We start from the raw sequence: 26,223 nt of genomic DNA, 5'->3' as shown, positions 1-26,223 counted from the left end.
AGTTTCAGGTGCACATCAAAGTGGTTCAGTTACATATATATTTCTCAGATGATTTTCCATTATAGGCTATTACAAGATATGAATATAGTTCCCTGTGCTATACAGTAAATTCTTGTTGCTTATCTCTTTTAAGTATAGTAGTTTTTATCTGTTAATCCCATACCCTAATTTTTCCCTCCCCACTTCCTTTCCACTTTGGTAACCATAAGTTTGTTTTTTTTTTTTGTCTTTTTTTCAATATGTAATATCCTTTATTAAATTGTATAAATTGTCCTACAGCTTGGTGTAAGAATAATGGCTGATATTAATTATAAAACTCCTCCTTACACACAAAAGAACATTACATTTGAATTATCTTTTTCTACCCAGAGCAGTCTTGTCTTGATACAAATCATTCATGTTCATCCTGCAACTTGAAACAAGTTGATAGCATGCCACACTTTTTTATCTTGTCAATTTAGAAAAAAAAGTCATATTCAATATTTACAGATTTAACCTAGTTCACAGAATATAAAAATGTTATATGTGCTAAAATCCCACAAATTAGATCCATTTTTATAGATTTTTTCCTGATTTACCTTAAATTTAAAGTATCTCTACCACATACATTTTAACAGTTATTTTTAAATAACAATTTTATTTTTGCATGTGTATTGTTTCTGGGTGACAAGATGTTAAGTTGTCCTGCTATTGTGATATGACAAGCTACTTAAATTCTCTTCCCTACATTCCATGTACACACTCTAAATAGAGAAAAATATGATGGTGCTGGAAAGAATAATGACACCATTAGAATAGTGGGTTGCATTTATTCTGTACTGATTATGGATACTTTCCTTACTAGCCATATACATTAAAAGAAAACTGTGAACCAGTAAAATAAACTAGACAAACAGAAATACTGCATGATATCACTTATATGTGGGATCTTACCCCAAAAAAGTCTAACTCATAGAAACACAGAATAGAATGGGGGTTGCCAGGGTTGGAATGTGGAGGAAATAGGAAGGTCTGCTGGACCCAAAATGAAGTTCATGAGTGATTTGTGAACCACACTTGTGGTTCTGTTGACCATTCACACTGCTTCCCCAGAGTCCAAACAGCACACAGTGATTTACTGCTGATTACAATTTATTCTTTCTTTCTGCCCACCCCTCTGCATCTCTTGCCATGTGACCAGCCCACCCAACACTGTCTCAGGTTCGTGGCTGCTTCACAGAGGCCCACAGTTCCACTGGTTCCAGTCATAGGGCATGGGGATATGATGCAGATTGTGACTAATTTTCTGTATGATTTTGTTGGCTCTGTATGGTTATATAGGGGAAAACCAAGTTTGTCCAGAGCATGGATGTGGACAAACAACAGATGGGAGACAAGACCATGGACCCAGTACTCAGGCATGGTGGCCCCCATCCACACCTCTCCTGTATGATCCATCAGGGACCAGGACACAGGGGTCCCCTTAGGCCCCAGCAGGCAGAAGTTGGGGAAGGTCTGGGTACAGAGCTTGGTGAATCTCTGGCTACTCTCATTGCTGCCACAGAAATGCCATAATTTATTCACCAAGGCAGCATAGGTAGGATCCAGGGATGAGAGTTTAAACATCTTGGTCAATGGCTTTGGGTCTGCCATAGCCAATAGGTAAGTTCTTTGTCTCTGGAAGGGAAGGAAGCAGTTTCCTCACTGTCTCAGGCATCACATAGAGAATGCATTGTGTTTGCTTGACCTTAACAAATTTAGTGGTTACAAGATTCTGTATCACCTCATCCAGACTTTACTGCAAACTTTGGATCAGAAAAGTATTTCCAATTGATGACCTCTGATGTGCTAAGGGATTCTTGACAGTTGTTGAGATCCTTAGAATAGATTTGGTAGGTGTTGGTGTAATGATCAAAGTCATCTGCAATTTCCTACTCCTGAGGGTGGATAACCATAGTATTAAAATCAGGCCACTTGTCCACCCAGGCCTTTAGCTTGAAGGGGTTTCCCTGGTCCACATGGACAGTCCCATAAACCTTTAAGGACACAGGGAGGTTCTTCCTCAAGGATTTCTCTAACCTCTGCAGCAGTTGTGGATCTTGTAAGTGGAATATCTTGGCAGGTACCTTAATTTTGGTACCAAATTTTGGTTTCCCAGCTCTCTGGTCACTGTGTTCAGGGTCTTCTCCTCTCCAGCTCAACACTTCAGGAGCACTGGTTCTTTGGGATGAGCAGGTAGAATCCTACTATATGAAATCTTTCATCTCCCAAATGTCAATTCCTTGCTCCAACTACCAAGCCCTAAGGCAGCCAATGCCACTTTGGGAAATTTTGAAGGACAGATCCTCAGGACAAGTGATCCTGGCAGCTTCTATGGCCTTACCCAAAAATCCCCCAACCAGTTGTGGGTGTGGGGCAGCTGGCCACAAACAGCAAGGCCCCTGTCTGGCTCACCAAAATTTGTTACCAAGTCCAAGCTTGTGCTGCTTACAGCCCGATAGGCCAATAAATCGAAAGACGAGTTGTTGGGATGAGGAATAGCAGCTATTCAGAAAGCCAGCAGACCAAAACGATGGCGGGCTTGTGTCCCAAAGAACCATCTTCTGTAAGTTTGTTTTCTATGTCTGTGAGTCTGTTTCTGTTTTGTATATAGATTCATTTATATTATTTTTTAGAGTACACGTATAAGTGATATAATATTTATCTTTGTCTGACTTACTTCAGTTATTATGATATGCTCTAGGTCCATCCATATTGTTGCAAATGGCAATATTTCATTCTTTCTTATGGCTGAGCAATATTGCATTGTATATATACACTACTTTTTCTTAAACCAATCATTTGTTGATGGCACTTGTGTTGATCCCATGTCTTGGTTATTGTAAATAGTGTTGCTATGAACATTTGGGTGCGTGTATATTTTTGGACTAGAGTTTTCATCTTTTCAGGATATATGCCCAGGAGTGGGATTTCTGGATTATATGGTAGTTCTACTTTTAATTTTTAAAGGAACCTCTATACTGTTTCTCATAGTGGTTGCACCAATTTACATTCCCATCCACAGTGTAGGAGGGTTCTTTTTCTCCACACCCTCTCCAGCATTTATTATTTGTAGACTATTTGATGATAGGCATTCTGACCAGTGTGAAATGATACCTCATTTTGGTTTTTATTTGCATTTCTCTAATAAATAGCAATATTGAGCATATTTTCATGTACCTCTTGGCCATCTGTATGTCTTCTTTGGAGAAATGTCTATTTAGGTCTTCTGCCCACTTTTTGATTGGGTTGTTTGTTTTTCTGATATTGAGCTCCATGAGCTATTTGGATATTTTGGATATTAACCCCTTGTTGGTTGCATCATTTACCAATATTTTTCTCCCATTCCATAGGTTGTCTTTTTGTTTTATTCATAGTTTTCTTAACTATGCAAAAGCTTTCTAGTTTGGTTAGGTCCCATTTGTTTATTTTTGCTTTTATTTCTTTTGCCTTAGGAGACTGATCTAAGAAAATATTGCTGCAATTTATGTCAGACACAAGAGGGAAGGGATATGGGGATATATGTATATGTATAGCAGATTCACTTTGTTATACAGCAGCAACTAACACAGCAATGTAAAGCAATTATACTCCAGTGAAGATGTTTAAAAAAAATTTATGCCTGAGAATGTTTTGCCTATGTTTTCTTCTAGGAGATTTATGGTGTCACGTTTCATATTTAGGTCTTTAAATCATTTTGAGTTTATTTTTGTACATAGTGTGAGGAAGTGTTCTAATTTCATTGATTTACATGTACCAGTCCACCTTTCCCAACAGCACTTGCTGAAGTGGCTGTCTTTTGTTTGTTGTGTATTCTTGTCTCCTTTGTCATAGATTCTTTGAACATAGGTGTGTGGGTTTATTTCTGGTTTACTTCTCTATTCTATTCCATTGATCTGAATGTCTGTTTTTGTGCCAATACCATGCTGCTTTGACAACTGTAGCTTTGTAGTATTGTCTGAAGTGTTGGGAGGGTTATGCCTTCAGTTTTGTTCTTATTCCTCACAATGGCTTTGGAAATTCTGGGTATTTTGTAGTTCCACATAAATTTTAGGATTATTTGTTCTAGTTCTGTGAAAAAATGTCATGAGTATTTTGATAGGGATCACATTAAATCTGTAGATTGCTTTGGGTAGTATGGACATTTTAACAATATTAATTCTTCCAATCCAAGAGCATGGGATATCTTTCCATTTCTTTGAATCATTTTCAATTTCTTTTATCAATGTTTTATAGTTTTTAGCATATGGGTATTTCACTTCCTTGGTTAAGTTTATTCTGAGGTATTTTTTGTTTTGTTTTGTTTTGTTTTGCGGTACATGGGCCTCTCACTGTTGTGGCTTCTCCCATTGCAGAGCACAGGCTCTGGACGCACAGGCCCAGCAGCCATGGCTCATGGGCCCAGCCGCTCCGCGGCATGTGGGATCTTCCCGGACCAGAGCACGAACCCATGTCCCCTGCATTGGCAGGTGGACTCTCAACCACTGTGCCACCAGGGAATCCCCTGAGGTATTTTTTTGACATGATATTAAATGGAATTTTTTTTTAAATTTTCTCTTTCTGATATTTCATTGTTAGAGTAAAGTAATGAAAGAGATTTCTGTATATTAATCTTGTATCCTGTTATCTGGCTGAATTCATCTACTAGTCCTGATTGTTTTTGTGTGGAGTCTTTAGGGTTCTCTATTTAGAGCGTCTTGTCATCTGCAAATAGTTTTACCTCTTCCCTTACAATTTGGATACATTATCTGTCTTTTTTTTCTCTGATTGCTGTGGCTAGGACTTCCAGTACTATGTTGAATAGAAGTGTTCAGAGTGGGCATCCTTGTCTTTTTCCTGAATTTAGTGAAACGACTTTCACCTTTTCACTGTTATTTTGGCTGTGGGTTTGTCATAAATGGCTTTTTCATGTTGAGATATATTCCCACTTTATTCATTTTTGTGAGAGTTTTTATCATGGGTGGATGTTGTTTGCTTTATCTGCATCTATTGAGATAATTATATGGGTTTTGCCTTTTCTTTTGTTAATACAGTGTATCACATTGATTGATTTGCATATGTTGAACCATCCTTGTGGCCCTGGAATGAATCCAACTTGCTCATAGTGTATGATCTTTTTTATGTATTGTTGCATTCAGTTTGCTAATGTTTTTGAGAATTTTTGCATCTATATTCATCAAAGATATTGGCCTGTAGTTTTCTTGGTAGTGTTTTTTTGGTAGTGTCTTTGTCTGGCTTTGGTATCAGGCTTTGGTATCAGGGTGCTTGTGGCTTCGTAGAATGACTTTGGTAGTGTTCCCTTTGCTTCAATCTTTTGGAAGAGTTTGAGAAGGACTGGTATAAGTTCTTTTTTGTATGCTTGGCAGAATTCCCCAGTGAAGCCATCTGATCCTGAACTTTTGTTTGTAGGGAGTTTTTTTTTAAGTGATTCTATTTAACTTCTAGTGATCACTCTATTCAAATTATCTGTTTCTTATTGACTCAGTTTTGGCAGGCTATATGTTTTCAGAAACTTGTCCGTTTCTTCTAAGTTGTCCAATTTGTTGGCATATAATTGTTATTTCTCCTCCATCACTTCTTATTTTGTTTATTTGGGTCCTCTCTCTTTTCTTCTTGGTGAGCCTGGCCAGAGGTTTGTTGACTTTGTTTATCCTTTCAAAGAACCAGCTCTTGATTTTATTGATTTTTATATTGTTTTTTTAATCTCTATTTTATTTATTTTCTCTCTGATATTTATTATTTCCTTCCTTCTGCTGACTTCAGACTTTGTTTGTTCTTCTTTTTCTAATTCTTTTAGGTGGTGGGTTAAGTTATTTATTTGAGTTTTTCTTGTTTATTAAGGAAGGCCTGTACCATTAGGAACTTCCTCTAAGGACTGGTTTTGCTGCATCCCATAGATTTTGTAAGGTTGTGTTTTCATTGTCATTTGTTTAGAAGTATTTTCTGATTTCCTCTTTGATTTCATCACTGACCCATTGATTTTTTAGTAGCTGTTGTTTAGTCCCCATGTGATCATTTTTTGCCCATTTTTCTTTCTAGTTTCATATCATTGTGGTTAGAAAAGATGCTTGAAATAATTTCTATACTCTTAAATTTGTTGAGGCTTGTTTGTGGTCTACCCTAGAAAATGTTCCATGTGCATCTGAAAAGAATGTCTATTCTGGATTTTTTTGGATGTAGTGTCGTGAAGATGTCAAGTGCAACTGGTCTATTTTGTCACTTAGAATCTCTGTTGCACTATTGACTTTCTGTCTGGAAGATCCGTCCATTGATGTCAAGGGAGTGTTAAAGACTCCTACTATTTTTGTATTCCTGTTAATTTCTCCCTCTATGTCTATTAGTGTTTGTTTTATGTACTTAGGTTCTTCTGTATTGGGTGCATATGTGTTAATGAGTGTAATATTCTCTTCTTATATTGATCCATTTATCATTATATAGTATCCTTCTTTGTCTTTTTTTATGGACTTTTTTTAAAAGTTTGTCTGATATGAGTATTGCTACCCCTGCTTTCTTGTCATTTCCATTTGCATGAAACATCTTTTTCCATCCCCTCCCTTTCAATTTATGAAATCTTTTGCCCAGAAGTGAGTGTCTTGTAGGCAGCATATTGTAGGTTCTTGTTTTTTTCTCCAATCTGCCACTCTATGTCTTTTGATTGAAGCATTTAGTCCATTGATATTTAAGGTAATTATTAATAAGTATGTATTTATTGCATTTTTAAGCCTTGTTTTCTGGTTGATTTTGTAGTTCTTTGTTTACTTCTTCATCTTTTTTGTTTTTCCTTATGTGGTTTGATGGTTTTTCCATTGTAGTGTGCTTGGGTTCCTTTCTTTTTTTGTGTGAATCTATTGTATGTTTTTTATTTGTGCTTATGATGGAGTTCAAGTATGTTGAGCCATCACTATATCTATTTGCTTTAAACTGATAGCCATTCAAGTTCAAACACATTCTGAAAGATATACATTTTTATACTCCCCTCCCCACATTTTGTGATTTTGATGCCCTGTTTTACATCTTCATATTTACCCTTTTACTATTCATTGTACTTATAATTGTTTTTATAATTTTTTTGATTTTTTAAAATCTATGTACTGGCTTATTTGAGTGATCTTCCATGCTTTTATATAGTTGCGTTTCCTACTGTGATTTTCTCTTTCCTACAGATTCTTTCTTCTTTTTTATTTAGAGAAGACCTTTCAACATTTCTATTAGGTTAAGTTTAGTATTTCCGTATTCTTTCAGTTTTTGCTTGTTTGAGAAATTCTGGATAGAATATCCTAGGTTGCAAGTTTTTCCCTTTCAGGACTTAGAATATATCATGCCACTCCCTTCTGGCCTGCAAAGTTTCTGTAGAGAAACCAGCTGATAGCCTCATGGGGGTTCGATTGTAACTGACTGTTTTTCTCTTGCTACCTTTAGAATCTTATCTTTAACTTTGGACATTGTAACTATGATATATCTTGGTGTGTGTCTGTTTGCATTCATCTTGTTTGGAGCCCTCTGTGTTTCCTGTATCTGGATATCTGTTTTCTTCTTTAGGTTTGGGAAATTTTCAGCCATAGATTCTTCAAATACATTTTCAACCCCCTTCTCTCTCTTTCCCTCCCTCCCACTCTCTCTCTCTCTCTCTCTCTCTCTCTCTTTTCTTGAACTTCTATGAGTAGGTTTGTGCACTTTATATTATTCCATAGATCTTGCATGTCGCTTTCATTTTTTTTCTTTTGTCTTTCTGTCCACTGTTCTGATTGGTTGGTTTCCATTATTCTATCTGTCATTCACTTATTCATCTTCTGCATTATTTACTCTGCTCTTCATTGTTTCTAGGTTGGTTTTATCTCAGCAATTGAGTTGTCTAATTTTGATTGGTTTCTTTTTATAATTTCTAGTTCTTTGTTACAGTGATCTGCATTTCTATCAATAATCTTTCTTAATTCTTTTAACATTTTGATTACCTCCTTTTTGAATCTAATAGACTGGTGAGGTCTTTTCATTATTTTTTTTCAGGGTTTTTCTCTTATTATTTTAATTGGGAGTAGTTCCTCTGCTTTTTAAATTTTACTTAACTTTCTATGTCACTATGAAATTAGTCTACCTTGTGTAGACTGTTCAAGTCCAATATTTTTGGTGCAGATGTTGTTTTTGTTTGTTATGGATGCTAGTCACAACTTTCCTCAGAGTGTGCTGGCCATTATCCCTTTGATTGAGGGTGTGATTGGTATTGTGACTGTAGACTGCACTGGATGTTGGGTGGGGCCTCCTCTTTGCTTCATGACTGTCCAGCCCTGTTGGGGATAGGGGCTGTTCCCCAGTTGTTGGAGTAGAAGCCCTGAGGGTCAGGTTCAATAAGCCTCCACTGCCTTTAAGCACATGCTTTGTCCTTAACAAGGTTAGCACTGAAGCAAGTGAGGCCCGCAAGTGTGGTCACAGCAAACCTATGCGCTGCGGGTACAGGCATCCATTGTTCTGCCCAGAAGCAGCCCAAGGTCATGTCCCTTTCTTCATTGTGTTCATCCCAGACCTAGTGGTAGGCTGGTGTTGGCAGCCAGGGCATTGTGGCTGCAGAATTTGATGTGGTTGTGATGCTGCTTGGAAGCTGGCTGCCTCTGTGATAGGGCTCTATATAGGACCTGTTTGCCTCAGGTCTGACTCCAAGCTGCAGTGTGGGGTGAACAGAACTGGAGCCCTCTGCCAGTAAAGGAAACACTCTGTATTCCTCCCCAGGGTCAATCTGCCAGAGATGTGAGATTCTGTGAAGCCACCTGCCACCTGGTATTGGTGCCAACAAATTTTGCTGCTGCTAGTCCTGCCCCTGGACCTTCCCCCAACATGATAATGGGCTCCAGTGTCATCCCTACCCAGACATGCATGCCCTCACAAAGTCTGCAACTACTGAAGCCAGGACCCCACCATGCACACTGATAATGGGCTCCAGTTGTGGACCTGGGCCAAGATGAGCCCATGCTGACAATGGGCTCTGAGGTTCCTCCCAGACCACACCCCAGGCCCTAGGGCTGTCTCTGCACATCTAGACTGAGTCCACTCCCAGGGCACATCTGCCTGAGTTTCAGCACCTAACCACTGTGCATACTAGCAGCCCTGCCTGGCTCATGTTTCAGGCTGGGAAGTGCAGCAGGGTGGCAGCCATCAGCACTGGTCTCTCTCTGCCCTGATTGCTAGTAAACCAGCATGCAGGCATTCCTTGCGAGAAGAGTCCAGGCTCCTCCAGCCCTCTGTCTGTGCCAGTACACCTCCCAGCCTGCAAGGGTCTTCGCAGGGCAAGAGCCTGCCCATGCAGACCCTCCCTCCTTCACAGGTTCTTCCCAGGGACACAGGTCCCATCCTGATGCCTTTTTTTTTTTTTTGTCCTACCCAGTCATGTGAGGATCTTTCTTGCAGCTTTGGTTATATAAGAGATCCTCTGCAGTTTCCAGTTGGTTTTCTGTGAGAAGTGTTCCACAAGTAGATGTATTTTTGATGTGAGGAGAGGTGAGTTCCACATCCTCCTTCTCTACCATCTTGATCCAATCTTTTTTGCTTTTTCATAGTGACACATTTTTATTCCCTTATTTCTGATTATGGCTATTCTATGGATATTTTCTATATGGTAAAATGGAGATTACATATAGTATCCTAGTTATTACAAACTAATTTGAATTGACTCCAGTAGTGTTTCATCTACCCTCTTTATGTTTTGATGTCAAAAATTACATACTTATAGGGACTTCCCTAGTGGTGCAGTGGTTAAGAATCTGCCTGCCAATGCAGGGGACACAGGTTCGATCCCTGGTCTAAGATGATCCCACATGCTGTGGAGCAACTAAGCCCGTGTGCCACAACTGCTGAGCCTGCACTCGAGAGCCCATGAGCCACAACTACTGAGCCCACGTGCTGCAACTCCTGAAGTCCACGTGCCTAGAGCCTGTGCTCTGCAACAAGAGAAGCCACCACAATGAGAAGGCCATGCACCACAACAAAGAGTAGCCCTCTCTCACCGCAACTAGAGAAAGCCTGTGCACAGCAACAAAGACCTGATGCAGCCAAAAATAATAAATAAATAAATAAATTTATTTTTAAAATTACATACTTATAGATTGTGTGCCCAATAACAGAGATTTATAATTATTTTTTATGCTTTTTCTCTTAAATCCTATGTAAAATTAATATTCAGGTTACAAAGCAGGATTGCAACAACACTGGCTATTACTTTTGCCCATGTTACATTTGCTGTGTATTTGCCTAGGTATGACTTGGAGTTAGTATCTAGTGTCCTCTCATTTTAACCTGAAGCCCTCCCTTTATCATTTCTTAGGGTAGGTCTAGTAATACTGAAGCCCCTCAACTTTTGTTTATATAGAAATGCCTTAATTTCTCCCTTATTTTCCAAGGACAGTTTTGCCATATATAGAATTATTGGGTTTTAGTATTTTTCTTTCAGCACCTTAAATATATCATTTCATTGCCTCTGGTCCAAGGTCTCTGACTACAAGTGGCTGATGATCTTACAGGGAATCTCTGTATGTGATAAAGCACTTCTCCCTTACTACTTTCAATATTCTCTCTTTGGCTTTGAACAGTTTAATTACAATGTATGTTGGTGTGGGTCTCTTTGAGTTTATTTTACTTGGAGTTCACTGAGCTTTTAAGATTTATAGACTCAAGTTTTAACCATTATTTCTTCAAATAATTTTTTCTGCTCCTTCTCAGTGTACTCTTTTTCTGAGACTCTGAAAATGTGTATGTGGGCCACTTGATGGTGTCTCACAAATTCCTTAGGTTTTGTTCACTTTTCTTCATTCTTTTTCCTCTGTGTTCTTAAGACTCAATAATTTCAAATAACCTGCCTTCATGTTCACTGATTCTTTCTTCTGCCTATTCAACTCTGCTGTTGAACTTTTCTAGTGAATTTGCATTTCAATTGTACTCTTCAGCTCTAGAATTTTGTTTGGTTCCTTTTTTGCAATTTCTCTCTCTTTATTGACATTCTCATTTTGTTCATATACTGTTTTCTTTGTTTCTTTTAGTTCTTTGTCTATGTTTTCCCTTATCTCTTATAGATATTTAAGACCGTCATTTTAAAGTCTTTGTCTAGTAAGACTGATGTCTGGGCTTTCTCAGGGATGATTTCTTTCAATCTGTTTTATTCCTCTGAATGAGCTGCACTTTCCAGTTTCTATGTATATCTTCTAATTTTTGCCAAAATTGAGTATTTGGTTATTATTATGTAGTAACTCTGGAAATCAGATTTCTGCCTTTCCTCATGGTTTGCTGTTATTGCAGTTGTTGTTCTTATTGAAGGTCATAGTAGTCCATTTGTTTTGAGACTCTTCCAAACTACTTTTAAATGTTATGTGTGCTTGTGTGTGCTCACTGAAGTCTCTGTTCTTTTAGCTCATGTACATTTACTGTTTTGAAACATATTTCCTTGAATGCCAAGAGTCGATATAGACAAACAAACAAAACCATCAAAAATAAAAAGAAAGAACAACCACCCCTGTAGTCTTTACAGACTGGCTCTTCGCTGGTGCAGTTCTTCACCAATTAGCTAGACTTGTTCTGAGCCTACAGATTAGATCCAGGTAAATGTTTAAGGTCTTCTCAGGTCTTTTCTGGGCATGCATCTTGCCTGGGCATGCATGGCTTTCTCAGTTTCCCCTCTATCTATAGTTGCTTTTGCATTTCCTCATTTCCCAAAGCACCTCACCCCAGCTTCTCCTCCCGGCCTTAGATAGTCTACTGTATGTCTCCACCCAAATCTCTTGCCCTAGGCATCTTTGAATTTTTAGTCCACTTGTCGTATTTAATAACAGTGCCTGCCACTTTTCCCACCTGCATTCTGAGTTATGCAAGACAGGGATGAACAAGTAAATCTTTCAGGTATCCTCCAGGCAGGTTATAACAGACAATAATTTGCAAATGAGATCTGTTCTGCTCCCTCCAGTTCAAGTGGAGGAATTGGGAACTGGGCTGCAGCTGCTCAAGACCAAGAGTACCACTAAAGTAGATTGGGAGAGCGGTAAGTGTAAGTAAAAACACCACAAAACTTTCCTACAATTTTGAAGATGGGTTTTTCTTGACTGGGAATTTGCTTGATTGCTGAAAACTCTTGATTGCTTTTCAAAGCATATACAAAGTTGGTTCAGACAGCTTCTGGTTGATTTTTTTTTAATATATAACTTTGTCGGGGAGCAAGAGCTCAGAGCTTTCTAGTCTGGTATCACTCATGTGGAACATGACTTGGAAATCATAAAATGCTCTGATTTTCATTGTCACTAATTCTCTGTTCATGCTGTTTCCTTCTTGGGCTCTGTTTTCCCTCTACATCTTATAAATGTCTTTGGGGGCTCCTCCATCAGCCCTCTTCTATTCTTACTCTGCGCACAAATCCTAGATTATCTCATTCACATAGCTTTTTGTACATACTGATGGTTCCCAAAGCAGTCTCCAGCTCAAATTTCACTGTTTTACGTCTGTCAGCCTACTGGATAATTTTACTAAGATATTCCATGGACAAGTCCATTTCAATCTCATTTATATCCCTCCCAACTCCCAAATCTACTTCTGGACAGCCTCATAACTCATCTTGTCTCCAGTCTTGCCCCACTCTAATTTCACCCCCATGTGGAATCCAGAGGTTCTTTCCTTGTTGTCTTTAGGACCCAAATGCCTTAGCATGACAATCAATGCTGTTTTGATCTGACTTAATTCTCTCTTAGCACTCTTCTCCTTCCCTGTAACTCCCATTATTTAGCACTACCAAACTACATATTCTTCCAACCTTTATCATAATGTATTGCCTCTGTCTGAAATGTCTACTTTTTCTCTGGCTAAGAGTTAGTTCAGCTGTTCATATTGGGAAGCCTTTCCTGATGTGCTCCTATCCCACTGGCATATCATCATTGTTTATTTACTTTGCTGTCTTACCTACCACTCTGTAGTCTCCTTGATTGGAAGAGCCCTTTCACTTGACACTGCCTGGCAAGAAATAGGAGCAATAAGTGAATGCCTACTGAGTGGATGAAGGATACATGTACTACTTATGAATTAAAATACCAACCCTTATAGAGCATTTTCTGTGTGGCTGACTGTGTGCTTGGTGCTTTACATCTATTATCTATTTTTTTTTTAAGAGACAAGTATTATTAGCTTCCCTTTACAGGTGTGGAAACTAAGTCTATGAGAGTTAAAGTAACTTACCTGAGGTCTGTTGCCCAGCAACAAGGGATGAAGGAGGGACTTGGACTCAACTCAGAATGATCCCAAAGCCTGTGTCCTTTCAGTGTCAGCATTCTTTCTATCAAAGCGAAATTTCAGTGGTTCTTATGTATATATGCATTTTATCAGTCGTTTTTAGATATGTTTGAATATATCACTTGTGTGTGTTGGAGCAGGGAATTAGTATGTATTTGGTAGAATAAAATAAATCAGAGTCTAAGTACAGTGATTCCTAATTTAGGGGCATTTAGTGCCAAAGTAGGATTATGAGAATGCACTCATTGGTGAGGATATAGTGCAAAAAATGTGCAGGCTCTAACTTGAACAAAATTAGTGACCTCCACAGACCTGTGTAGAAGTGGCACTTCCTGGAGAGGATTTGGGGTGTGGGGGGAGGGTGAACATTCTTGGATGGGGCCCAGCTCAAATATGTACTTAGATCAGAAAACCATTAGCTGGAAAGTGGACATGGAATGTGTTTTAATTTCATTTCCCCAGGTTGTCAGGTTTCTATATGTTTATAGATCCCAGACAGGCATTGACCTACTTAATTAGGCTGCCTTCTCAGAGGTATTCCCTGAATACCTTGCATAAAATAGTAGCCAGCTCTCTCCACCCCACCCCATCCCACCCAACTAAACCTTGGAATTCCTCATCTTCTTTACCCCTTTTTGTCTTCTCCATAGTACTCACCACAACCTGAGATGTATTTATTTGTATATTGCTTATCTCTCCCATTAGAATATCAACTCTATGAGGTTGGGGATTTTGATTATTTTTTTTTACCTCAATATCCCCAGGCCCTGAAACAGTGCCAGGCACTAAATCTTTGTGAAAGGGATACTTTGGTTTTGGTTGAGCCTTGTCTGAGTATTAACCACGTGCTCGGTGCTGTGAAGACCTTGAGAGGAAGCTATGACGTTCTTGCTCTAAGGAAATTAACTGAAGAATTGGAACTGGTCAGAAACTTAGATTTAATTTTACCGTCCTCATAAGATGATATAAGGGGTGTCAAAAATTTCCTTTTAAGAGTGAGATTATAAATATTTTAGGCCTTGTGGGCAACAACAGGTCTCTGTCACATATTCAACATCCTTTTTTAAAAATAACCTTTAAAATATATTTTTAAAAATTCTTATATTCAGACTGAACAAAAACAGATCATGTGCTGGATTTGGCCCAAGGCCACAGGTTGCTGACCCCTGAGATAGTAAATTAGCCTGTTACTATTTCATGGAGGCTGGAAGAAGACATGAGACTCCTGGTTCAGAGACAAGGGGCTTTATTACTCGTGGCTCAGCAAGCAGCAACAACATCATGTCTGTTCCAGTTGTTTTTACCCCCCACTCAAGTCCTGTGAGGTCAGTGCAGAGGGCCCAAGTGGATGTTATGCAAGCAGTGGATTTGTGTCACAGCTGAGGGACACTGAGCTTAGACAATCACTTCCTTTATAGCAAGCCTGCTTTCTGTCCTGGAAGAAGATATTACTTCATCCCTCAAGGTTGCTCACTGAAAACACAGCCCTGAGAAATGAGTAGAGATGGAGTTGCATTCTTGGCTTACCCAGTAAGTATGTGTAGGGATACTCAGGGCCCATGGTGGATTGCTTCTCTTAATAGTATTTTCATTCCTTTGTATGTTCAGTTGGATTGAATAGAATTTAGTACATGCCAGGAAATATAAATGGGGCTAATGATACCAAAAGAAATAAAACATGGTCCCCATTCTCAGGAAGCTCACAGGCTGTTAATAACTGTAATATATGAGGTGTTCACAGTGTAAATGTAAAGGTTGCTCTGGAAGTACAAATAGGTGCATGGCAACCTTTTGGGCATTTGGGGAACACAGAAGAGAGGACGTAGCTTTTGAATTGGTCATGAGGAGATGCCAGAATGAGGCAGTGTAGGAGTTTTTCCGATAGAGCATCCAGTTCGGTCAAAGGCACAGAGGTGTGTTGAGCAATGCTGACTAGACGGGTGTAACTGAAGTATAGTATGTATGGGAGAGGTTGATGGGGAGTGAGGTAGGGAGAGAAGGAACGAGAGAGGAAACTAGCATTTCCCAAGAGTCTGTCACTTAGATACATTAACTCATCTACTCCTCATAGCCTGTCAGATAAGTTATTGAGTACATACTGTGTGCAGAGCTTTTGGGGATTTAAATACACTAGCTCATTTATCCCTCTTAACTCCCTGTTGCAACCTTTTGGCATATGAGAAACCTGAGACTTAACTAACTTGCTCAAGGTCACAGCTGGTGGCATATCTGGAATTTGAATCTGGGTGGGTCTGGTCCCACAGCCTGTGCTCTTTAGCACAACCTTCGTTTCCCTCAGAAACCTTGGAAGATTACTTCAAGCAACAGTGAAACATTGTGGAACTAGGATTTGCACCCATGTTCACCTGCCTGCAAAACTATTCCTGCTTTCCCAGATTTATTTCAACATAATTGAAGGAGCTGACTCCCAATAGAAGGCAGTACCTTGAATTGTAAATATGAAAGATGACCAGGAACAGTGACAGACATGTAAAGGAAATCCCCTAACCCTCTCTTCCATTTGTGTTAGCTGTCCTCAGCTCCTTCCAAGAAAATGTGGCTATTTTTCCAACAGTGAGGAGGCGACACAACATAGCAGTCAAGAACACAGGCTTTATAATATGAGCAGTTTGGTTTGAATCCTAGCTTCACTAAATAGCAGTGCAAAATTCAGCAAATCGCTTACTTTCTCCAACTCTCGTTTTCCTCCTTTGAGAAATGAGTTGTGAAGCTTAAATAAGATATTATTTGTAAAACACTAAACACAGAGCTTGACACAATGGACTGCATAGGAGGATATTGAAATTGCCAAGAATTAGGACAGGATTAGCATTGGGGAGAGTTGGCAGTGAGTCAGAAACCAAAATCTTGAAGGGGTGAGGGGGTGTAATCTTCGGGTCAATGTATGGCTACAATAAGCATGGTCATGGGTAGCACAGTCAAAATAGATGATATTCAAGGCTAAATGACTTAAGACATTGGGCTTCTGCCTTTGCTGGTGGGAGTTCATAAAACAAAGAGACTACAGTTGTGTGCAAACTGTCTTTGGAGGCATCCTCTTCTTGCCCAAGGCTTTTGATATTTTGAATGTTACAGAGATTCTGAGGAGGGAGAGGAAAATGTGGCCAGAATCTCTCAACTTGGAGGTGGCCCTCGAGTGTAGGCACATTGAAGGTAAGGACAGATGGTGATGCAGAGTGCAGATGCCAAGGGCTCCCCAGGCTCAGTGTGCTTGATGGGGAAAGTCCAGTTGGGGCACGTGTGCTGGAGGAGAGCCACCTGGACCCCAAGGGGATGGTTTGAGTCCAAGGCTGAGTGGGCTGAGCAAAGAAAGTCCCCACTTCTCTGGTCTTTCTGGGTGGCTGGTCCACAGGCAGAATTCACAAGAGTCAAGAGCAGCTGGGGTGTGGGGGTCAAAAATGCCAGTATGAGCTGGATATAGAGAATGGCCATTGGGAAGGAGAGCTCACTGCCCAAGACAGAGAGGAGATCATTCGAGACGAAACAGGCAGAGGTGACTAGTGGCTGGGCCAGGCGTCGGGAAGAGAGAGTCCTCTCCTGATCCTCTGTCCTGCTTCCTTCCCTCAGGCCTGAAGTCCAAACCGCTGGCGCTGCTCCCTGACGCTCCCCACTCTAAAGCAAAATGCCAGACACTAGTGCAGTCAAGACCATGGTGACTTTCCAAAGGTGCTCTGGGGGAGCACCGGGAGAGCAATTGCCCTGATTTCTCAACCACACCTTGTGGAACAGTTCCTCCTCCATCCCTTTTACTGGCCAAGCCCCCTGGGGTGGGGGTCTTCCATGGGGACCGACATCCTGTCTAGAATTTTTGCTTTTCTTCATTTTTGCTTTGTTTTTATTTTAATTTCTTTGGGGCTTGCTTTGAAAGACTTGGGCTTCCCCTTTTGGCCCAAGGTTTCATTAGCCCCCTGCCCCTCAGCCAGAGCTCCTGGTGAAGCTCCTCTTATCCCCCCTCCATCTCTGACCCTAAGAGCTGTGCTCCAGGATCACTGAGAAATTGAGATCTTTCAGGAGCAAGCTGATAGAACCTTTGTGCTCACCCCTCAGTTAGAATTGCCTATTGCATATCTGTCTTCCCTGTAAGATTTGAGTAAGATTTCAGAATTGAATTGATTGAATGAGATTTCAGAAATCTTATTCGTCTTTGTATTATCAATGCCTAGAGCCTAAAACGCAGTCAGTGAGTATTTGCTGAACTGAAATGAGGTAGAACCCATGTCATCCTCTCATACAGGGTTTAAGGAGAGGCATATGGGACCTGGGGGAGCTGCCTGTGTTTTCTAAGGAGGCTTCTCCTTTCCTGCTGATACTGCGCACGTTCAGGGCAGCGGGCGCTCCCTGAATGATGAAGGTGCCCTGATGTCTTCAGGGACACCGGAGCTCCCTCTCCATTTCTCTGAAATGCTGGACTAGTGTGGTAGGCAGTCATTATGCCATCAACAAAATTTTTTTCAGGAAAAAAAGTGTAACTCAAGGATATATGGATTTCTCAAGTGCCTCTTTTCCGCCTCTCCACACTGAAAATACTGTATTCTCTTATTTACAGCACTTTTCTCAATTTCCTGCGTGGGTGTTGACTCAGTTGTTCAAACCTGGGGAAACCAAAGTCAAATGCAGAACCCCCTGGCCCTGACCCGGTCACAGAGCTGGTGGCAGGGCCCACCTTTGTCCGTGGAGGCGGGGAGCAGGGCAGGGAAGGGCTGTGTGGAATGACTGCAGGTATTTGGGGCTCTCTCTCTGATGGTCTAACAGCAGCGGGCAGGGTTGTTTTCCAAGAGGTCTTAGGAAATCAATCTCCTAGTCATCTGCAGGCAGAGGGTTGGTCCTGTCATGAACTGTGTGGCCTCGGCTGAATTGCTTAGCCTTCTGAGCCTGTGTCCTCATCTGTAAATATGGAATAATAGTGTATATTTCTGGGGTACTTCTGAGAATTAAATGAGCTAATTCATGTAAAGTCCGTAGAATAACGGAGAGCTCACGGTAAGTGCTCAACAAATGTTGACTATTATCATCACCGTCATCATCATTATTTCTCCTCATACTGATACAAAACAATTTTATTTTATGTTGTGAAGGCAAAAAGTGGTATGGGAATTCTGAAAAGAATATAACGGTTTAGTGCTTCCCTGGTGGCGCAGTGGTTGAGAGTCCTCCTGCCGATGCAGGGGACACGGGTTCGTGCCCCAGTCTGGGAAGATCCCACATGCCACAGAGCGGCTGGGCCCATGAGCCATGGCCGCTGAGCCTGCGCGTCCGGAGCCTGTGCTCTGCAATGGGAGAGGCCACAACAGTGAGAGGCCCGTGTACTGCAAAAAAAAAAAAAAAAAAAATTATAACGGTTTCACCAAGTAATTTAGAAAGGCTTGTTGAAGGAGGCAAGAACATGAAGAAATATAAGTAGTGGCATATGATTAGACAGAAGAGCATTCAGAGAAACTCAATTTAATTTAGTTTAATGGTTAAAGAGTACAGATTCTGGAACCAGATGCAATTGTAAGATTACTAATTTTGCCATTTACTAGCTATATAATATCATGTGTGTTACTCAAATTCACTATGCCTCAGTGTATTCCTTTGTAAAATGGGCGTGATTACAATATCTATGTCAGAAGCTGTGATTATGACTAAAAGCACTTGAAAGCACTCAATAGTGTTAGCTGAGATCATTAATAGTGTGCCTACTATGTGGTGTCCGACATGATTTTTGATACTTTGGGGACTGAAAGGCAGGTCACAATATCTGTTCTGAGCTGTTCATTGTGCGTTGGAGAAAGTAAAACATTTAGAGAGAGATAACAGGTAACCATAACACAAAGCAGTGCCTGAAAGTGCCCCAAGTGGCAGAAGAATTTGAGAAATATTGTTGATGTGGTACTCTTTTTCTAGGACCAGCAGGAAGTGGCTGGGGGGTGTGGCCCTTGAACTCTGCTGTTTCCCATAGAACAGCCTCTGATTGCAGGCTGAGGACTGTCCCCAGGAACTGCCCTCGCCAGGAAAAGGCTTGGCCTCTCCAGGCTCCCTTCAGTTTCCTCACCAGTAACATGAGGACAAAATCCAATACCTCACAGCACTCTAGGAGAGAACTCAGTGGGGTGCCGTATTTGAAAGTACATACTTTGAAAAGTTAAATGAAGTGGTTTACAAGTTTTCGATACCGTTACTAATCCATTTAACACTTCTACCTCTCTCCTCGACACTGGCATCACTTCCGCTTAATCTGTATCTGGTCTGCCCTTGTTGTGCACCCCATTACAGGCTCATCCCCCCTCACTGGAGCAGCTCTGAGCTTGGGGTGTTTCCTACATTGAGCCTTTGAGGGTGTGCTATCATGTGTACCTCTGCATATGGTCTGCTCTGAGGGGCAGGCTTACCCAAGTTTCATGGGAAATTTAGAAAGAATTACATCACCTAGAGTGATAGGAAGCTGAACAGGAAGCAACGGACAAAGGAACATTTTTTTTTTTTTTTTTTTTTGCGGTACGCAGGCCTCTCACTATTGTGGCCTCTCCTGTTGCGGAGCACAGGCTCCGGACGCGCAGGCTCAGCGGCCATGGCTCACGGGCCCAGCCGCTCCGCGGCATGTGGGATCTTCCCGGACCGGGACACGAACCCGGTCCCCTGCATCGGCAGGCAGACTCTCAACCACTGCGCCACCAGGGAAGCCCAGGAACTTTATTTTTTGAGCCTGGTATTTTCCTTACTACACACACACACACACACACACACACATATTTTTCTTCTTTTATTGTGTAATTTAAGATATCCCAAACCACATAAGACACATGTACAGTTTCTAAAATATAGTTATGAAGCAGGCACCCATGTAATCACCACATGGGCCAAGAAACAGGACCTTGCCAGCCCTCCAGAAACCCCTGTAAGCTCCTCCCCAGTCTATTGTGATTGGATGTTTAATTTTATAATTTAAAGCTTCTTTAAAACAGAAGTTTTCTATCTGCATCTATTGGTGTGATCACATGCTTTTTCTCTTTTAATGTTATGCTACATTACATTAATTGTTTTTCTCATATTTAGTCAACCTTGCCTTCTTGGTATTAACCCAACTTGGTCATTATGGATTTTTTTCTTACTATATTGCTGGATTTGGTATGATGATACTTTGTTTTACATTTCTGCATCTTTGTTCATATATGAAATTGGTCAGTAATTTTTTCTCATTAATGTTTTTGCAGGATTTTGAGATCAGTAATGTATTACTTAATTTATTACCTTATAAAATGAATTGACAAGTGTTATCTTTTTTAAAAAGCTTCTGAAATAGACTGTCTAAAATTTTGATTACTTATCCCTTGAATATCTGGTAAAAAATGCTAAGGAAGTTTCCTTTGTGGAAAAAAAATTAGTACTGATTCAATTCCTTTAATGGTCATTGAGGTATTCACAATTTCTATTTCTTTTTGAGTCACTTTCGGTAGATTATTTTTTTCTATGTGGATATACAGTGTGTCCAGCATCCTGTGTTGAAAAGGCTATCCTTTTCCCAGTGAGTTAGCTTGGCACCAACAAAATGGTCTATTTGTAGGTCCATATGATTTAATCCTTTGTCTCTATTTGGTTCCATCAATCTAGTATCCTTATACCAATATCACACTGTCTCGATTACTGTGGCTTTAGTCTTGAAAGTCTTGAAATCAGGCCGTGTAGTACCACAATTTTGTTCTTTTCCAAGACTTTTTAGCTATCCTAGGAAATTTGCATTTCTGTATAAATTTTAGGATCACATTACGATTTCTATAAAAAGCTACTAGAATTCTGAGTGGGATTACACTGACTACAGATCAATTTGGAGAAAATTGATATATTAACAATATTGAGTCTAATTTTATTAAATTATATTTTTCTTAGAATTTTTCCATTTCACCTAACTGTTCAAATTAATTTGCTTTTTTTCATAAAACATTATTAATACCGTTAAGGTCTGCAATATGTGTGACAACAGCCTCCTTTTCATTCCTCATTTGTTACGTGTATCTTCGCTTTTCCTTGACCAAACTTATCAGAGGTTTGTGAGTGTATTAGCTAAGGTATTCCTGGCTTCTGAAACAACAAGCCAAAATGTGATATTATAGTTTATTTCTCTAAATAAGTGTATGTAGTCGGCAGTGGTTTTCCTCTAAGTAGTGATTCAAGAACCCAGGCCTTTTCCATATTTCTGCCGTATTCATGACATTGTTTCCAGGGTTGCTTTGCTTGCCTCTATCATGCTGGGAAAGAGGATGAAAGACACTCATGGAGGGTTAATGGGCCAGGGCTGAGAAGGGTGTGTGTCATTTCAACTCACATTCCATTGACCAGAACTCAGTCACAAGGCCATAACCACTCAGACAGTGCTGGGAAATGCTACTGCACTGTGAACCTGGAAAGAAAAGGAATAGGTTTGTACAGCTATCTTACGTATTCTAGAATGATTTTTAATGGTATTTTTAAAAAGCTTATTCCTTTGCTGGACCTCGCTGTTATGTACTGGTTTTCTATTTTATTAGTTGTTGCTCGTAGCTTTGTTATATTCATTCTTATACTTAACTCTGTTTTATTTTTTTATTCATCTTCCAACTTCTTGAAAAAGATGCTTAATTTATTAGTGTTCAAGCTTTCTTTTGTAGTATTTAAGGCTACAAATTTTCCCCCTAAGTAATGCTTTGGTCGCATCCCATGAGTTTTCATCTGTGGTATTTTCTGATTCTTCCAGTTCAAAACATTATCTAATTTCCATTGGTATTCCTTCTCCAATCCTTGAGTTATTATAAATTGTTACTTACTTTTTTTTTTTTTTTTGTGGTACGCGGACCTCTCACTGTTGTGGCCTCCCTGGTTGCGGAATACAGGCTCCAGACACGCAGGCTCAGCGACCATGGCTCACGGGCCTAGCTGCTCCGCAGCATGTGGGATCTTCCCGGACCGGGGCACGAACCCATGTCCCCTGCATCGGCAGGCAGACTGTCAACCACTGCGCCACCAGGGAAGCCCTGTTACTTATTTTTAAATATATGGAGATAAGCCTTTATTAATGATTTCTAGCTTAAGTGCATTGGAAGAGAGAAAGTACACTGAATTATTTCAATCTTCTGAATTTTATAATTATTATAATACTTTACTCTTTTTGGAAGATGCACACTCTGTCTCCATTCTTTAAATATTCATCCAAGATTTATAATATGCATATTTAACTTACCAAATTAAGTGATTCAATTTCTTTATCTTCCTCAAGGTTAATACAATGATCATTAATTTTTTACCTTTACTGACTTCTTTGATATTGTTATCCTGTATTTTACTGCTATGTTTTCTTTCTTAATGCTACTAGATGTTATTATTTTTATTTTATATAGTGCATGTGCATTTTTTTTACCTACTTATTTGCTTTTTTTTTCGGTACGTGGGCCTCTCACTGTTGTGGCCTCTCCCGTTGCGGAGTACAGGCTCCGGACGCTCAGGCTCAGCGGCCATGGCCCACGGGCCCAGCCACTCCACGGCACGTGGGATCCTCCTGGACTGGGGCATGAACCCGTGTCCCCTGCATCGGCAGGCAGACTCTCAACCACTGCGCCACCAGGGAAGCCCTTTTTTTCCTTTTTTTTTAATTGAGGTTTTGTTGATTTACAATGTTCAGGCAAAGTAATTCAGATCTATATCTATATTCTTTTTCAGATTCTTTTCCATTATATGTATTACAAGACATTTAATATAGGTCCCTGTTCTATACAGTAGGTCTTTGTTGGTTATCTATTTTATATATAATAGTGTGACTCTGTTAATAATCCCAAATTCCTAATTTATCACCCCCAAAGGTTACCCTTTGGTAACCATAAATTTGTTTTCTATGTCTGTGAGTCTGCTTTGTAAATAAGGTCATTTCTATCATTTCTTTAAATTCCACATATAAGTTATATCATATGATATTCGTCTTTCTCTGTCTGACTTACTTCTCTTAGTATGATATACTCTAGGTTCATCCATTACTACAGATGGCATTATTTCATTCCTTTTTATGGCTGAGTAGTATTCTATTGTGTATATATACAACTTTTTCTTTATCCCTGTATCTGCCAATGGATGCTTAAGTTGCTCCCATGTCCTGGCTGTTGTAAATAGTGCTGCTGTGAACATTAGGATACATGTGTCTTTTTGAATTATGATTTTCTGTGGGTAAATGCCCAGTAGTGGGATTGCTGGGTCATATAGTAATTCTATTTTTAGGTTTTTAAGGAGCCTCCATACTGTTCTCCATAGTGACTGCACCAATTTACATTCCCACCAACAGTGTAAGAGGGTTTCCTTTTCTCCATACCCTCTCCAGCATTTTTTTGTAGACTTTTTTGATGATGGCCCTTCTGACTGGTGTGAGGCAACACCTCATTGTACCTTTGATTTACATTGCTCTAATAACTACCAATGATGAGCATCTTTTCATGTGCCTGTTGGCCATCAGTGTGTCTCCTTTGGAGAAATGTCTATTTAGGTCTTCTGCCCATTTGGGGGGTGTTGTATTTTTTGTTGTTGTTGTTGTTATTAAGTTGTATGAGCTGCCTGTATATTTTGGAAATTAAGCCCTTGTCATTCACATCATTTTCAAATATTTTCTCCCATTCCATATGTTGTCCTTTCATTTTGTTGATGGTTTCCTTTGCTGTTTAATTAGGTCCCATTTGTTTATTTTTGCTTTTGTTTCCATTACTCTAGGAGACAGATCCAATAATATATTTATGTAATTTATGTCAAAGAGTGTTCTGCCTATGTTTTCCTCTAGGAATTTTATAGTATCCAGTCTTACCTTTAGGTCTTTAACCCATTTTGTGTTTATTTTTGTATATGGTGTTAGAGAATGTTCTATTGCATTTTTTACATGTTGCTGTCTAGTTTTCCCAGCACCACCTGTTGAAGAGACTCTCTTTTCTCCATTGTATAGTCTTGCCTCCTTTGTTATAGATTAATTGACCATAAGTGTGTGGGTTTATTTCTGCGTTTCCTATCCTGTTCCATTGATCTATGCGTCTGTTTTTGTGCCAGTACCATACTGTTTTGATTCGTGTAGCTTTGTATTATAGTCTGATGTCAAGGAGCCTGATTCCTCCAGCTCCATTCTTCTTTCTCAAGATTGTTTTGGCTACTCAGGGTCTTTTGTGTTTCCATATAAATTTTAAAGAGTCTTTTTCCAGTTCTGTGAAAAATGTCATTGGTAATTTGATAGGGATTGCATTGAATCTGTAGATTGCCTTGGGTAGTATGGTTATGTTAACAATATTGATTCTTCCAATCCAAGAACATGGTACATCTTTCCATCTGTTTGTGTGGCCTTCAATATCTTACATCAGCATTTTATAGTTTTCAGAGTACATGATTTTTACCTCCTTAGGTAGGTTTATTCCTAGGTATTTTATTCTTTTTGATGAGATGGTAAATGGGATTGTTTCCTTAATTTCTCTTTCTGATATTTTGTTGTTAGTGTATAGAAATACAACAGATTTCTGTATATTAATTATTTTCTTGCAACTTTGCCAGGTTCATTGATGAGCTCTAGTAGCTTTCTCGTGGCATCTTTACAAGTTTCTATGTATAGTATCATGTCATCTGCAAAGAGTGACAGTTTCACTTCTTCCTTTCCAATTTGGATTCCTTTTTTTTTCTTTTTCTTCTCTGACTGCTGTGACTAGGAGTTCCAAAACTATGCTGAATAAAAGTGGCAAGAGTGGGCATCCTTGTGTTCTTCCCAATCTTAGGTGGAATGCTTATAGCTTTTCGACATTGAGTGTGATTTTAGCTGTGTGTTTTTCATATATGGCCTTTATTATGTTCCCTCTATGCCATTTTCTGGAGAGTTTTCATCATAAATGGATGTTGAATTTTACCAAAAGCTTTTCTATATCTATTGAGATGATCATATGGTTTTGATTCTTCGATTTGTTAATGTGGTGTACCACGTTGGATGATTTGTGGATATTGAAAAATCCTTGCATCCATGGGATAAATTCCACTTGACCATGGTGTATGATTCCTTTAATGTATTGTTGGAGTATTTTGTTGAGGTATTTTGTTGAGGATTTTCGTATCTATGTTCATCAACGATATTGGCCCATAATTTTCTTTTTTTGTGATATCTTTGTCTGGTTTTGGTATCAGGGTGATGTGGCTTCACAGAATGAGTTTGGGAGTGTTCCTTTCTCTGCAATTTTTTGGAATAGTTTCAGAAGGATAAGTGTTAACTGTTCTCTAAATGTTTTATAGAATTCTCCTGTGGAGCCATCTGGTCCTGGACTTTTGTTTGTTGAGAGTTTTAAAATTACTGATTCAATTTCAGTACATGTAATTAGTCTGTTCATATTTTCTGTTTCTTCCTGGTTCTGTCTTGGGAGATTGTACCTTTCTAACAATTTGTTCATTTCTTCTAGTTTGTCCATTTTATTGGTGTATTGTTGCTCGTAGTAGTGTCTTATGATCCTTTGTATTTCTGTGATGTTGGTTGTAACTTCTCCTTTTACATTTCTGATTTTATTGTCCTGTCCTTTTTCTTCTTGATGAGTCTGGCTAAAGGTTTATCAATTTTGTTTATCTTTGCAAAGAACCAACTTTTAGTTTTCTTGATCTTTTCTATTGTTTTTTTAGTCTCTATTTCATTTATTTCTGCTCTGACGTTTATGACTTCTTTCCTTCTACTAACTTTGGGTTTTATTTATTCTTCTTTCTCTAGTTGCTTTAAGTGTAAGGTTAGGTTGTTTATTTGAGATTTTTCTTGTTTCCTGAGATAAGCTTGTTTTGCCATAAACTTTCCTCTCATAACTGCTTTTGCTGTGTCCCATAGGTTTTGGATCATTGTGTTTTCATTTTCATTTGTCTCTAGGTATTTTTTTATTTCCTCTTTGATTTCTTCAGTGACCCATTGGTTGTTTAGTAGCATATTGTTTAGCCTCCGTGTGTCTG

At 39.5% G+C, this 26,223-nt stretch overlaps 1 protein-coding gene and 1 pseudogene across 1 annotated transcript in view; one reads left to right on the top strand and one right to left on the bottom strand.

Moving 5' to 3' along the window:
* LOC115843926 (uncharacterized) overlaps positions 1–26,223 on the top strand; it is a 254,621-nt gene that overhangs the window by 45,926 nt on the left and 182,472 nt on the right.
* Positions 1,214–9,533, bottom strand: LOC115843889 (glycine N-phenylacetyltransferase pseudogene; annotated as a pseudogene).

Source organism: Globicephala melas, chromosome 7 (genome assembly GCF_963455315.2).
Source record: "Globicephala melas chromosome 7, mGloMel1.2, whole genome shotgun sequence".
In the NCBI taxonomy this organism is placed as follows: Eukaryota; Metazoa; Chordata; class Mammalia; order Artiodactyla; family Delphinidae; genus Globicephala; species Globicephala melas.
This window is presented reverse-complemented; position numbering and strand designations above follow the sequence as displayed.